Genomic DNA, 14,830 nt, shown 5'->3' with positions numbered 1-14,830 from the left:
AACAAGATGAGGACTTGTGAAGAAATTTTTCTCCTTGGTGAGACAAGTGAGGAACTGCTACTTACTTCATTTTCACTCTGTGCTCTGTTGGTTGTGATCCATTTTTCAGAGTTTTCTGAACTATTTGGCATAAAATGTTTCTTGATATTGTTTGGGGTCAGTACAACAGCCCGAATTTCATCTGCTCTGCTCTTCAGTTGTGTTTTGGTTCTGACCTTTAGCCTCTTTAGCCTCTCAAGTAGACTTTGGCCTGGCTGTAGGCCAGGCTTGTTTTCAAGCTTTTTCCATTTCTGTACCTCTGGAAAAGTTTCTGAGTGCATTGATCATTTGAATCTACTGAAACTTGGTGGTGTTGTTGGTTTTTAGTTTGTTTTTTTTTTTTTAATTGCCTGGGTTGGTCTGTGACCCACAGGTTGAAAACAGTTGTAGAAGATTAAGGAAATAGTCCTTCATGTTCACAGGACCCACATGTTACTAACTTGTTTACTATATTTTCCTGTGATTGCAGAGAATTGCAATCAGTGATCCCAATGGTCTTTCCAGCTTTGTCCCCCTGGCATAGAACATAAGTACAGAATTGTAGAAGGATTTTATTTGGAAAAGACATTTAAGATTATTGAGTCCAGCCATAAAATGACAGTCTGCTCGTTAACTTCATGCTTATCATGCTTATGTTTATTTTCCTTAAAATGATCTGTTTTTTTTTTTTTTTATTTTTTTTTTTTTTGTGGTACTGATGGTTTCTCTTATCATTAGCTGACTAAGAAGACTAGAAAGAATGACTGGTGTTCTTGAACGATAAGCCTTTATCTAGGAGCTGACAAGAAGAGGAACACCCCCCTCTAGTTTGCCAATCTTGTTTTCTGTAGGGAAATACAATGTGAAGGAGGAGAACCCTCTGTCTTTGGAGGTATAAACCTGAGAAATATAATATGAAGATAAGAATTCAGAATGTCTGACAACCATAAGCTCAGATATTTGCCTATTTGCCAAGCATGACTGTTCCACTGTCATAATGCGGGCTAGAATTCTTTAATAGCTGTACTTCAGTGCTTGTAAACCAGTGAATGATTATTTCATCTTCTGTTTATATCATTCATCAAAGCAGTCTGGGCTGACAAGGCCTGGAAAACTCTCAAGGGTTTGCTGCTGTTAATGCAGTGTGCTACAGTGGGACTTCTCTTGCACAACAATGTTGTTGTGTACTGCTAATACCACAGTCTCTATTGTCACTGACTCACTGAATCATAGGAGCTGTGTGTTCCTCCCCATCTGCCTCATTTGAACTGATTGCAGCAAATTCCTTGGAAGTTCTTCCCTCTGTATCTTGCATGTGAACATTTGAAGTTGATTATATTTGTTGCCATTGATAGCAAAGAGTAGTTGTTCAATGCTTTTGTAAAAACTTAGACCATTTGCTTAAAATAGAAAATAGAAAGAATTGATTCTGCAGGTATTTTGATGAACTTAACTGTTTTCAGAAGTATAAATAAATCACTGTATTTGCTAATGTTTTACTGCTCTAATTCATTAAATGTATTAGATGCTTCCTCAGCTTTCTTCGGTTCATACATGTTTAGTCTGAAACCACAGCTTTCTTTCTGTTCACAGAGATTTGAAAGCATAACTTTATAACCATCAGTAATCATGTGAACTTTCACCTGGCTTGACTTTGAGCCATGTTAGAGCTTAGGTTTTAGACCACACATAACCTCATGGCAACTCTTTGTTTCTAACTAGTGCAAATCACTGTTACTTTTTACAAGCAGGCTCAGAATTTGTGCACAAAAGGGCTTTCCAGGCCCATGTGTGTTTAGACCTGATCTGTCACCAAGACAGTGTGAGTGCAGTGAGCATGAACCACATCCAGTCATAGGTTTACTTCTGCCTTGTCTATAGCAGAGCTTGACTCAGTCATGGGAATCTCCTTTGGGATTTATTTCTTCTTTCTTTCCAGGTTAGCTTGGCTCTTCAGCCTCAGTGAGTGTGCGTCTTATACAAGAGAACAACTCAACTGGTTTGTTACTTATGTTTATTGCAGTCATTCAAAGTCTTCTGCAGGTAATTCTGAAGTACACACTTGATCCTTCCACAGGCAGATCCTGCACACTTGTAATATGTTTGGAATTAAAGGCAGTATGGCCCAAGGGAATGGCAAAGGCAGATGTGGCCCAAAGGACGCAAGTGTAGCATCAGCTTTAGTTCTAGCAATGAATTTCTCTGCTCTGTGAGGCTTGCCAGCATGGCCACTGCCCCATGAGAAAGGGTGGAATTTGGGAAAGGCAGCTGTTGTTGAGGGCAGGGTAGGAGCACCCCTCATATTTTCCATTTTCTCCCAACTGACATCAGGAATAATAGGATCTGCTCACTTGAGTGCACCACTGGGACTTCACCTTGGGTTTGTCCTTTTGTATTTATTTCCTGTGGCAGAAGCAGATCGCCTTGACCAGAATTCTTATGTCATCAGAATTCAATTCTACTTAAACTTTGGCTGTGTGGGAATTGTGTATATAGTTCTGAAAGATGCAGGTAATGGGAAAGTAATTCCAAAGACAGAGCTGCACCATGAACAAAGTCAAAACAATGCTAAGTGTTCCCAAAGTTACACCCCTTTAACTCAGACACAAGTGATCATCTCACAGGTGACTGTGCCCAGCTGTGCTGGCTGAAGACAACCAAGGCTCTGTTACTGGACTAACTGCTTCCAGCTAAGTCATAAACCTCAGCAGGCTTGACTGATATGTAAAGACTTGAAGTGGTTTATTCTAAGAGAAAGAACTGCGGTCTGATATGTGTTTTTCAATACAGGCACAAAATAAAGACTGTAGTGGGGGAGGTTATTTGTTGAAAATTGCTCAGTCACCTCTACAAGAAATAGGCAATAAATCCACTTGACTGTCTTCATTAAACCCCAAAACATCTGTTACAACACTTTTTATGGTAACTGAAGCAGGTATTAAGTCTGACTGTAAAAGTTATAGATAACATAGCTTTAAAAATTTATTGCCTGTTTTACTAGTCATTGACAAATAATTTCTGAAAGGAGGCTTTAATGGATCTGATCTGTGAGAGATCAGAGATCTGGGGTTGAGAGTATCTAGGTCTTTGAAGGAGAGTCTGTTTGAAGATTTGATATCAGATGATTTTGCAAGCTCATAGCCAACTATTGCTAAGAGATGAGGAACAGCTAGGCAAGTATGGACAATGGGAGAAGGACAACAGAAAATTCCCTACAGGGGTCTCCCAGGCCCTAATGTTAGCCATGAAGATGAAGCTTGGTATCCCATCTTAAAAATATCTTTAAACTGTAACAAGAGAAAGACTCTACTTACCCCAAATTGTCACACTGCATTTAATAATTTACTGTAACTTCAGAAGTGAATCTGGAAACAAATATGTCAGGAGATATGGCAGAGATGGAGCTGGTGTTACTAGATAGTGCAAGTCATACAGAAGAGTTCTGAGCCTGCATTTTTAATGCACAAGACCTCTTACATGTAGCACAGAACGTATTCCATAGTGGATTAGAGATCCATCATTAGTTTTTGAGCACTTTCAGTGGCAAAATGTAACAAAAGTTCTTTGAAAAGGCATGTAAGAAACCTTGCTCCTTTATCAAACTTCTGAGAAAAATGTCAAACAGAAAATGCAAACAAAATTAACCCCCCTAACTGTTTATAAAAAAATTCATTCAATGAGGTTTGTGAAAGAGTGGTTGGAAAACTCCTTTATTTTGTCTTTGGTATTTTGAAAGCTGAATAGAGTGCAGTTTTTCTGTTACAGACTTCTTATTAAAAAAATTATTCCTGCCTCAGAATGTATACGTTTTAGTGACAGTGATGTTTTCTGTTACCTCTGCTTATTCTCCTAAGCAAAATCCAAGGAAGCCCTTGCTGTCAGTACCAATTCTTCTTGTGGTAAGGAATATTTTTGGTCTGAAAACTAGGTAGCTAATCAATCTTGGACAGAACCGTTGCCTTTTCTTACCTTCTTTAATATATTTTGTTTCATATCATGAGAATATTTTGGAGAAACCCCTAAATTTCCAGAGAGCTGTTAATTCTTTTAGTGTAATTGAATATCTGTCAACAAAGCCTTATTGTAATTTAGAAGACTTTGAAGCAAATGGAATGACTTTGACCTGAGAGCTTTGGTGGGCTTTGCCATCCCTGTTGTTGATGGTTGCTGGTGCCAGGGCTCACTGTGGCACACCTAGGGCTGTCCCAGTGCTGCTGATCTGCTTTTTGTGCAGGCACCCTGGCAGGGAGAAGGGAAAGGAGGCAGCAGAGGAGTGTGTGGCTGGGTCTGCTGCCCACACAACTGGCCAGGGGCTACTGAGCCTTGCACACAACCAACCATTGGCAATATCCACTCTAACTCTGGGCCAGTCACAGAAGGAATCTCAACCTCACAAACTGTCCTTGGGACTCCTTGGTCTAATGAGGGAGCAGGATATAATGGATTGCTCATGACTGATCATCTGGTCTCTCTGTCAAAACTTGTTACTGAAGTCTGTGTATGGGAGCAAAATTCCCTTTTAACTTCAGTGAGAAAGCCACAAACTGAGGCAAGCAAGTCCTGAAATCTGGAATTTGAACCAATCCACATACAGTTGTCCTGTATTTTTCCCACTTTTCATATATATATGTATGTGTGTGTGTGTGTATCTAAAATAACTGCTCACCATTAGGAAGATTATGTCCATATTTCCTATAAGATACATCTTGTTTTATGCCAAACCCAGTCATTACAGGAATGAAATCCTTGCAGTTAGGCTGATTGCAGCCCACCCAGGACCTTGAACAGTAGTTTCTTGAGTACTCTGGTATCTCCCTTGCAGCCCCAGTCTCTGCCAGGCTGGTTTTTGACGAGGTGACCCAGCCATCAGCTGCTGAGGCACAGGGTCCCTGCAGCTCTTGCTGCACTTAACCTTGTGTTTGCATTTGCACTGGAACTCTTCAGTCAGCTACCTACATGATCTTCTCAGTGTCCTCATTTCCCACAGAACACTGAACCCTCCACTTAGTATCTCCTTTCACTCTACTGCAAGCTTTTATGCTACTTGAATCTCAGTAAGAAGTTCTGTGATGCCTAGCAATGTATGTCTGGTAACTTGCTGTAAACTACTGTAAACTTGCTGTAAAGCTCTTGATGATTTGGTGCAACTGAAAGAAGGCATATTTCCATTGAAAGTACTTTTTCTTCCCATTTGTTCAGCCAAATGCTTCAGAAATAGCCCTGGTAGTTGGGTTTACCTCTGCAAGCATAGGTTTTTTGATACCAAGCAATTTCTGTTCAGAAATTACTAATTAGCTGGAGGCTCAGGACAAAACAGGGAGGTGTCCAATATGGTAAGAATCTCTAGGGAGGTTGCTGTGTACCTGCCCTGTGTGTTTGATTAGGGAACACTTCTAAAGCATGGGAAAGAGAGAAGCTGTCATTCTTGCCTCTAATGGGAAGCCACAGAGATGGAGCTGTTAACTGCTCTAGAGACAGCACTGTGGATTTCCCTTTTGAAAGTGTCTTGAGAGATAATTTTCCTTCCCCAGATCCCTGGTGACATGAAGGGCTCAAAAGCATGTGTCTGACTTACAGCCCCTCAAAGTCTTCTTATCCAGAGGAAATCTTCCCTGGAGTCTCCATAAAGATACTTGAAAAAAAAAGATCACGGCTTGCACAAGGCCATAAGATCTCATAAAAAGGAAAAGCTTTGCACAGTAGAGGATTTTTCTTTTTTTCACATACCCCCTAATGACTGAAATCAGTAAAAAAAACCCCAACTATAGCCTGTCACACAGCAATGGAGAGGACTTGTGTTAGACAAAGTTTTTAGCTTTATATAAACCTTCTTTGTGTTTTGTATAATAGCTGTGTGTCACTGTGAAGGACTCTAAAATGGCTTTCATCAAGAGGGATTTACATGAACACTGAAAGACAAGGTGATACTAGTACTGACTTGTTTCACATGTAGTCTTTTTCATTTTAGCAATGTCAAAATTTCTTACAGCCTACATGTTTCAAAAAGGTATTTAGGTACATGTAAATGGTTCTTCAGGATATTTGTAAGTTTCAGGGTTGTAAATCAGAGTTTTAAAGTCTCAGTCTTTATCTTAAAAAAATATTTAGTCACTTTCCAGTAAACCTGCATTTTCTTAAACAGAAATATTTTAGCCATTCTAGACAATTTTATTGTCTGTCACTGTATAGATTCTGATATGGTTGCGCTGAAATAATATAATCTTTCTGCTCTACCTAATTGTAACAAGAACTGTTAGATTAGAATATTCAGCACACTCCTAAGTGTTTTATTCCAAGAGATCTTGCCTTGAAGTGCTTTTCTCTTCCCCATGTGTATTAGGCTAAAAGGTCAGGAAACAGAGTTGCAGTGTGTGACACAAGGGATGTGTGTTCATATGGTGGGGTGAGGGTTGGCTGCCGCACCACTTGTGAGTCTCTGAAATTGCTGTTTTTGTTGCCTTTTGATGGCTTTGCACCAAAAGTTTTCTAAGCATAGAAACTTTTGTCCCTTCCCTACTGGTATCAGGCTTTGAAGCTGAAAGAGAAGTTAATAGCATAGTTTGTGAGAAAACTGTCAAGGTTCAGTCAAAACTGCAACCACCTGGTTGCATAGTGGTACCTACTATGAGAATATTTTCTTCTTTGTCTGCAGTTTTCTGCAGAGCAACCAGTAATACTTAATTAGTTGGTTAATCACAAAAAACAGGACATCAGTTCATATGGATCACTTTTATTTAAAATAGCTCTTGGCTTTCCTAGTAATCATCCTTGGTCTTACTATTATGTTTTTCTGGCTTTTCTTCAGTTACCAGGGATTAGCTACAGGCCTTTCTTTGGTAAACTCACAAAGTTGCCTAGGTGGCAGGCTCTTGCATGGAAGGAATTGATATGATATTGATAAAAGGCTGTGATTGTGAATGTTTTGAGATTGGCAGTATCCTGTAATTTGATGAAAATTCCCTAGCCAAGTCCATCAAGCCTTTCAGTTCTTTTCTATGACCTTTCTCAGTCCTTGTTCTTGTCCCTTTGGTTTACATTTGTCCTCAGAGAGCTATGCCAAAGTAGAGTTTGGCCTTGGTATCTGTCTGTGATTTTCTAAAGGAAAATAAATGACTGCACCATTTCTGTTTACCTTTTAAACTGATCTTCATTTGCTATATATCTTCGATAGCTGCCAGAATGCATTTCCAGCTTCCTCGAAGGTTGAGTTTATCTCCCATCAGATCTCATTATGTTCTGCAGCTTTACTGCCCTAGGAAGCAAGTATATGTATTTCTTCATCATGTTACTGGCTTTTTTTTGCTCCTTTACAAACATAATCTCTTCTATATTTTTTCCATTTATGAATGTGTTTGGAAAACAGAAGTTTTCCAAAACACTTGCTTTGTATTCTGTAAATCATTGCACCACAAACAAATTCCCTTTTTGGCCGTATTGACATCTCTTTGGCCCCTCTTAGTCTTGTCATTACACATTCCTGCATCATGAAGTGCTTTCTTTAGGCTCATCTCTTTCCTTCTCTACCATTCCAGACTCTACTGATGTTTTTTCTCATCTATCCCTTTCTCTTTTTCTTGTCTGCCTTTACTTTTGGACCTCCAGTCTCTTCTATTTCTCCTACCAGGACAGCCAACAGTCATCAGATGTTTGTGATGTAGAATGTCTGTTGCCTTAGTACTTTCTGAAAGCTTATGTGAGAAGGAAAAGAACACAAACCCTCACATTGCTTAGTAATGAGAGAAGTCAATATGCATGGGATCCTTGCACCAGAAAAAAATCCTTGTGTTCTTCACTCAGAGGAAATCTGAGGACTTCACCAGGAGGAAGACACATCCTCCACACCTTTGTATTTCCTTGGTATCCATGTTCCTTTGAGACTGGATGCACATACATGTGCTTATGTGGCAAGTCAAAGCAGGAGCCACAGAAACTGTCTCAGACCACCCAGATCTCAAAATTACTGCATGTGCATCTTTATTACAGCAATCATGCTTTCAGATTTTATATACCTTATCCACATTTTCTCTCTCTCCATCAAGGCTATATTTCCTATTTAAAGTGAAAGAACTGATGCATCTCATCTTTAAGATATTTTTTCCCCCACCTGTGCATCAGCACAGCTGTAACTCTAAAGGATACACTTCAAATGAGTGCTGAATTCTTACATTGTTTGCAGCAACAAGCACTACAGTCATAAAAACACTTCCATCATGGGCTCTAGCTTGGCTCTTGCCTCCCACTGGGCATTCCTTTCATTTCCACTGTTCGTCTTTAAACAGCATATATTATGTGTGGACACAATGGAGAGACAGGCTCTTCAGAAATGTATGCAATAATAATCACCCTTTCTGCAGGCTGTGCAGAGTGGTGAATACTTTGGGATCTGTTCTTCTGTAGAAAAATAGTGGTGTTTCAAATGGACTTTATTTTACAGAAGTAAGGTAAGGCAGCACCCAGGCAGTGAGGGAAGCATTTAATATTAACTTGGCTGTGTGAATTTCATGGGTAAACATGAAATGCTCAATTTTTCTCCTGGATCATGGTGACAATACGATGTTGAATCAGAAAGAATTATGAATGTTAGTTTTTACCTTGGGTCTACAGTGGTGAGTGTCAAACCAGCAGAGTGTCAGTCTCCAGTTTGCTCATGAATGTGGCGCTTGAGCTGGGTAGAAAAAGATGGACTTTTGGGTCTTCCTGATGTGAGGTTCCCTTTCTTAGTGAGGGTGGGGGTTTCATGCACAATTTTCAGTATATTTATCAGTAAGTGAAAGGAACTTCTGTTGTAGGGAAAGGAAGAAAGCTTTAGATTAATTTTTGTTTGCTACCTTTCTCATGGTTATTTTGTTAAGTAGGATAGGTTTCCTTAGATGGAGGCCAAAGCAGGCACAAATGCTCCGTTCTTAATTGTGGACTTGGTACACAATTGGATGTTGATGAATTAACTCAGCAGTTTGGACATTCACAGTAGGTTGTGGTTCAACCTACCTAACCCAAATGCTTTGGTTCTCTGCATGTATGTGGTAAGTGTCAAGCTTTATGTACTCCAGTGGCTTCAAGACAGCTGATCTGGAGTCTTTGTTAGTCAAAACCCATATTTGAAGGCCTCGTGCATCTGCAGACTAATGTTTTTAGCTTAGTTGAGGCTCTAGAGTGAGTTTGTCACCATTAAATGAGGGTTGTTTGCAAGGTCTGAAAAATAACAACTCCAGATCCATGCAGCCATTGTGCATTATGTGAAATTTATTCTGTTTCTCAGTTTTCTGAAGATCTGTGTTGTTTCTGCAGGGAACACCTTATAGAATCCAATAGATATGAAAGATCTGTGGAAAATTAAAGTTACTGGGAAAGCATTTTTTCCCCTCTTCCTTTGGTTTGATTCTCCCTAATTTTATATCTGAGGGAAAAATGTGTACCACATTCTCATTACTGTAAAATAATTCCTGCAGCTAAGCAGTGCAAGTTTGATGTGATCCAGTCAGTGTTGGGAGCATCATGAACTGTATCACACTGTCCCTGAGCATGCTTCTTTGTGTGTCTGTCTTGTTTGGGTTTGTTTTATAGGCTTTCAGTGTCTTCTGTTTCTAGTGTTTGTATTTAAAAAAAAAAAAATAAAAAATTCTTATGCCTTTTTATGAATACAGAGACAGGGATGTAATGAAAATTTGTTTTCAAATACTTTTACTAGGCAATGATCTCTATACTTTTTTAATAATTTAACTGAAATTTAGGATTTTTGAAATAATATAAAAGAAATCTTCATGACAAATAGTAGTAAGAAGGATAGTCAAGAAGGCATCTCCCTTAATTCAGGCTATTCTGTTGAGTACCTCCTTTAGGTTTCCATCAGAGGGTCAAGATTTGGGTTTTGGAAACCAAAACACAGTGGCGGCTTCAGACTTTATAACTTTTGGAAATATGGGCCTTATATGTGCTTTCACTGTTTTTGTTTTGTAGGGTATGTAAAAGATCCAAAGTCTTGAACTTATCTACTAAATTTAATTTTCTTCCATTGTTATAATTAGAAATATGGAAATGCATACAAATTTCACATAATGTACAGGATATCAAAAACCATCTTGAGCTATTGACGTGAACTCTTAGTTAGATACTGGCAGATTTTACACTTGCCAAACGCTGGGGTTTTGGGGTGGGAGGAGAAAATAGATAAATTTAGAGTGAAATGCAAGAAATTTTTCACAGAAAGAAATGGAATTAAAAATGTATTGCTACACTTCCAGCAGTGTCTTCACATAAAATATTTTGACTTTTTGCTTTTGGAAACGATGCAGTTCAGGGATGAACCCTAACAGTTGTTTATGTAAAACTGTTGTTGGGAAGTTTTTATATCTTTGCCAACTTTCCCATATCTCCAGCTATAACCAAGCATTCTATCCCAGTTTTTGGCTTGAAGAGTTCTCCAAACTAAAAGGAGATATTGTTGAAAAAAATTAAAATGTCAAATATAATTTGACATTTGCATTAAATATTTAGTATTTTAAGAAAAAAATGCTTTAAAGAAACATTCCCTTTTTTCCCCAGTATTTTACTCCTGTAGTGGATTTTAATTTTTTTTAAATATTTTGCTAAGCCTAACTCCAGTTATAATTCTAGGAGCTGTAACTGGTAAATAATCACAGGTAAATGAAATATCTCTGCATATTTCTGTACGTGCAGACAGCCTGGCATTCTGATATTCCCTTCAGAGAGGGAATACGTTGTGAGAAATCTAGTCTGCAAATTATCTGTCATAAAAATGCTTTATTTCTGGCAAAGCTACAAATGGGGTGTCTGTGTTGATGCATGCCTATAGTGTCATTAACCATGTTCCTTAATAACTATTAATTAGCTTCACTGGAGCTTTGGTAGTCCAGATTAATTACAGTGGGAGGGCCAAGGAGAGCTAAGAAGCTCCTTTATTTCACTGCTGCTGAGAGTTGAATGCATTTATGGAGTGGAGGCTGCCTTTGGTCATTCTGTAACTGTCGTAGTAATGTGGTTTCCTCAGATCTTTTTACCTGTCATGCATGGAATAGCAGCTATTAACAGTATCCAAATAATGACTGGGAAGAAGGGCACGCTCCTCTTCCTTTGCATACCAGCATGCAGCTTCCAGGACTGCACACAGATACAGTGCAGATACTGTTATGAGAATTTCCTTCATCTCTATATTTTCACATCCAGTACCCTTTGTTGCAAACCTTGTAAACAAAATGAGGACAGAAAAGCAATGTGCTATTGGTGAATGCTGCAGTGAACACAAAACAGGAATTGTAACGGGGCAAGTGAGAGGAATCTTCACAACGTTGGTTTTCCCATGAATCATACAGGAGCTCCCATTACACATCAATCTGCTCGAGGGTGTCTGTTTTAGTATATTCTGGGGTGGAATTCTCTTTATCAGTTTTAAGAACTAGAAACTTGAGAGTTTTTTTGTAGTTCTTCAATAACTATCACAGGATCAGTTCTGTTGACCCAACCCAATGAAATACACCAGATGGATTAGCCATAATTACTGTTCATATGCAGCTTTGCTTGTGAAATTTCAGTATTTTCTCAACCTTTGTCTATTTCCAGTTTTTATCAAACAGTTTCTCCATAAGGAATTAGCCATGTTGAAAGTTAAGTCATATTTTAAAGTTAGTGCTGAAGAGCAGTTGTTTTTCTCATTATTTTATCCCTTTCTGAATGGGTATTTCTGCTTTGTTCTCCAAATTCCTCCTAGCAGTAGTAGTAGAGAAGCCTTGCCTGTTGTTGTGCAGTCACTGATGTCTCCAATATAAATGGTGTGAGTAGCTTGAAGAGGATATTGCAGCACCTCACAGGAGAGAAGAACTTGCCTGTGACCCCTTACTTGTCTACTGTATTTTCATTTTTTTGATTCTTTTATTGCAATTGGACTTTGGATAAAATACAATTTTGGCTCTTTTGCTTCTTGTCCCTGTGAACCTCTTGCATCCTTACACTGAACAAGCATTTCCATGACCGTTGGCTCTTCATCAGACATTCCATTGTTGATACACTGATGTGTTTTAAACAGACATTTACTGTTTAAATACAGACAGTAATTACTGCATGTTTTCTTAATTCTAGTTCTGTTTTTCTCTGATTTGTCAAGAACACAAAGGTCATAGCTTCTTTTATTAATTTTGCAATGTTAGAGTTCTTGTACTGTTTTCAATACTAAATTCCACATCAACATTCACTTTATTGAAAATATAATCCAAAGCCTGATGGTCTGTGTTGCTTATAGGTTTTGGGTTTTGGATTTGGTGTTTGGTTGGGTTTTTTTTAAAAGGTAAGCGACAGAGCAGAACTGTTTGATATGGTTGTCTTGTAATTTATGCAGTAGTAATAGAACTCAGTTACTAATACAAGCTTAAACTTGGCGGGTACATTGATTTTGATAAACGAAGAAGTTGCCATTTAATCTTGAGCTATTGTAGGAAGGTAGGGAGGAAACACTGTCTCATTCAGGTTGTTTCCTAATTAGGAGAGAGGATGGTAGGACCTGGTGAGAATTCTGCAATTCTCACTTTATAATGTAAAACTTAGGCTTCAACCTTCATTTGTATGTGACTTACTCTTTGTGGACTTCAGTGTTACAAAATAGAATAGTCTTTGACAGTTTGCTTTTATTATAATAAATTTGTTCTTGCTTTTATTTTAAGTTTTTATGTATTTTTTTTCTTGGTACCTGAAAGAGCCATTCTTTTAATATAAAACTAAATATGTTGTAAATGCAGGGTTGGTCCAGTCTTCCAGCTGAATTTTGTAAACCAGTAAGGAGCGAATGGTCTTTGTTGTGACTGCACCCTCTCTGTCTGTGTGAACTTGAACCCAATTTAAAATTGGCCTTACTTCTGAATAATTACTCTTTGTGATTTAAAAGCCAGCATTGAAAACATAATTTTTTGTGAAAAAAAAATATAAAGATATCTGTTTAATCTGTATATTCACAGTGTCTTATGCTTGTGTGAAGTTAAATAAAGCAAAAAGAAAAACTTGGACTTCAATTTTCCATTATTTACAAGCAAGAGATATCACAGTGTCTTAGTAGGAGATTGTCTTTACACTGAAGATTCAGAGCCATTCCACTGTACCTTTTAGCACAGACAGGATAAGACCTACTTTGTTCTCATTAGATTTAAAATCCCAGAGTTACTTTCAGCACAGATTGCTTAATGGAGTGAAATTATGCCGACATTAGATAATAGTTGATTTTTACAAAATTGAAGATGTGAATATGACCAAACTTGAATACATATCACTTAGAGCCTTTTAAATTATCTATTAACTCTTGGCTTCAGTAACATAAAATGGATATTAAAATGCAGTTTAGTGATTAATCCTTGAGCTTTTCCATATTCTTATACAAGGTTTTTAGTGAAGTTGCAGTCCTAATTCTTTGTACAAAAACGTTGTACATCTGTTGCTCAGAGTAGGCATGATATTGAAATACCAAACAGATAAATTTCCCCAGCCTTCTAATAGACATTTAAATGTTTTTGTTCATGAAGTGTGGGTATTATTTACCACCTTGTTTTATGAGGTATTCCTTTATGCAATGCTATTTCATTAAATACTGATAGACAATTGGGAACTGAAAAGGGAAACTCAGTCTTGGATGTGTTTTCCAACTACAGTGAAATTTTAGAGGACAGTTTTCTACATGCAGGTTTGTGGTCCTGAGCCTGTGTCTCTGTCACTATTTTTACTGTGGCAGGTCAGCATTAAAAAGGAGAAATAAACAAATGTGAAAATTCTCTTCTGCCATGGCAATACAATTTTGTGGTGGCCTTGTTTTGTTCTGTGTGTTATTCTGTGCAACTATTATGAAGGTAGGTACTTTATAGTATGCTAATACAGAAGAAATGTAGATTTTGCTCCAGTAGCACATACTGTCTCTAGGATGTCATTTAATCCCAACTGTTCCCAGTCTGTAATTCAGTTGTAGCCATGATTGGTGCAGAAAAACTGCTTGGCATACCGTGGTCTTAATGGGCAGCAAAAATATACGGCCAATTGAAAGAACAGCTTGCAGATGTATTGCTGTAAGAAAACAGAATTGCTTCATGGCAGAAAAAAAGCAGAAAAAATATATGTCTATTTGGGTTGTGCTTCAGCGTGGTGCATGAAACCGTGTTACTTTGTCACTTGGAGGCTGATTCTCAGTGAGAGAACAGATGAAATTCAATATGTGCTGGCTTTTAACCAAATTTTAAAATATGATAGGAGGTTGTAATTTTAACATTTCATTATACTTAATGTTGGAGGAAAGCTGAATCTTTGTACTCTTGCTGGTTCACTGAGGCATGTTGTGTAGCTGAAGATGAGGTGTGCCAGTGACATCTACAGAGGTTTTAAAACATCTAATCTGGTCCTCAAAGCCATGTGTAACCCAGTGCTTAACACTGGTGGTGAGGTAATGGCTTTTATTTGTGGTGATGGACTTGATATAGATTTTCTTATTCTAGGATATGAGTTTTTTATCTGATCTAGTGTACTACTGCAAGATACAGTATGGAATTTGTGATGAGTTTCATTAGCAACCTGCTATCTGCTATTAGGTTTAGGGTTGCTTATATGTTATAAGACCACTGGCAGGACAGCTGGGTTTAGTGTTTCTGTAAATCTGTGCAAGCCCACAGGTATCATTTCACAAACAAGTTCCTTTACACTGGGATCATTTGTGCTGTGTTCAAACATAACATGTTCATGCTGAACCTAAGTGGTATTCAAAGTGGGGGTTTTTTTCACCAAAATGATATGGGTGTAGGGATTTTTAAAATGGGAAACAACATTCTGGGAT

The 14,830-nt window shown here is 38.0% G+C and overlaps 1 protein-coding gene across 8 annotated transcripts in view; it reads left to right on the top strand.

Annotated features, from left to right (window-relative positions):
• GRID1 (glutamate ionotropic receptor delta type subunit 1) overlaps positions 1-14,830 on the top strand; it is a 545,782-nt gene that overhangs the window by 79,371 nt on the left and 451,581 nt on the right. The window lies entirely within an intron of this gene.

Source organism: Poecile atricapillus, chromosome 6, assembly GCF_030490865.1.
Source record: "Poecile atricapillus isolate bPoeAtr1 chromosome 6, bPoeAtr1.hap1, whole genome shotgun sequence".
In the NCBI taxonomy this organism is placed as follows: Eukaryota; Metazoa; Chordata; class Aves; order Passeriformes; family Paridae; genus Poecile; species Poecile atricapillus.
The sequence above is the reverse complement of the archived record's forward strand: the minus strand, read 5'-3'. Positions and strand labels throughout refer to the sequence as shown.